The following is a 1,418-nucleotide window of genomic DNA, read 5'->3' as shown; positions in this document are numbered from 1 at the left end:
AGTTTCAATTTGAGTCTTAAGTCCCCGTCGCCGCTCTTATTTAAATAAATATATAGGCTTATATAATAAGCCAAAACAAAAAACACGTTTCACTGCTTATCGTAGGCTAGGCTTTGGATCTTTGTTGGGACTACCAATTAGGAATAATAGGATCTCTATAGGGACTACTCTCCCACACTACTTAGTGAATGTAACGGGACTCGATACTCTAACTAAACGATCAGCCAATACATTACTCATTGTTAAGTTTTTAAACATTTACAACCATTTGTTAAAGATGTTAATAACCATTCACATTTGCTAACACAGTGATGTACCCATGACTAGCCGTTTGCACATTGCGTTTACGATCAAAAACACCTCATTGATGCAAATAATTACCTTCGCCTTGCAGAAAAAAAGGTCCGGGCAGATATCCTTATTATTATCCAATGCTAGACCACACCGGAGAAAATTTAACCTCGGCCGGGGAGATCCAAGTCAATCTTTGATAAAGCGTCTGGTATGATACTCTCTCAAAAGGCAGAGGTAGTGTAGCTGTTCACGACCTGCCACTAATACTGTGCGAGGTTTTATCCAACAGACGCTCTCCGAGGCGCGCAGTGGCGATGGTGCGCCGCGGCCATTGGATGATGGAGTCGAAGGGAGTGCAGTAGAACTAAGGGTGAGGTGTGGCTATTTGAAAAGAGGGTGTCACCTTTCCCAAAACCACATGGATGACTGATTTTGTGTTTTGAGTGGCATTCCACCCAATACAACACACTGTCTTAGAGAAACAGTAACGTTTACGGAAACACTTGTCAAGGAGCCGGTTTGTTTTTATTCACCCCCAGCGACAGCTTCGCTTTGATTAGATTGTGTACAAGATGTGACACGATTTCCGGGGGTCTGTGAATTCCGGTTAATTTGGAGTACACTGTTTTCACACACAATTTGGAACTTGATTTGTTGTGATCTGTCACAATGTCTGCTATCACATGACAGGTATATGTCCCCTTATTTGAGCGATAAAAAATAGTAATATAGGACTATAGCATGTCAGTGACATGGGTGAAGCCGATAGCCTACACGTTGTAGATGTTACGTTTAAATCATAAAGTTTAGTTTTGTGTTGTACCCTGAATAAGCACATCAGATATTATCTGCTTACAGCCATACTTGAATGATATAGGACAGCCTATTATTTCGTGTCAGAGGACTTCAATTAAAAATAATGGATCACATTAAAGGTTGAATAAGCGGTTGCTAGTATTTGCTACTTTTTACACAACTTTCAGCTAATTAAATATGTATGACATAGGCCATGTTTGCCCACAATATTGATTACATGTATTACTTTTTGCACATTAATAGCCAAAATGTTTATTAGAAACTTCTTTCAGATTGCTTGTCTTTATTGTTGGAATGAATTTATATTT

Source organism: Oncorhynchus masou, chromosome 8, assembly GCF_036934945.1.
Source record: "Oncorhynchus masou masou isolate Uvic2021 chromosome 8, UVic_Omas_1.1, whole genome shotgun sequence".
NCBI lineage: Eukaryota > Metazoa > Chordata > Actinopteri > Salmoniformes > Salmonidae > Oncorhynchus > Oncorhynchus masou.
The sequence above is the reverse complement of the archived record's forward strand: the minus strand, read 5'-3'. Positions refer to the sequence as shown.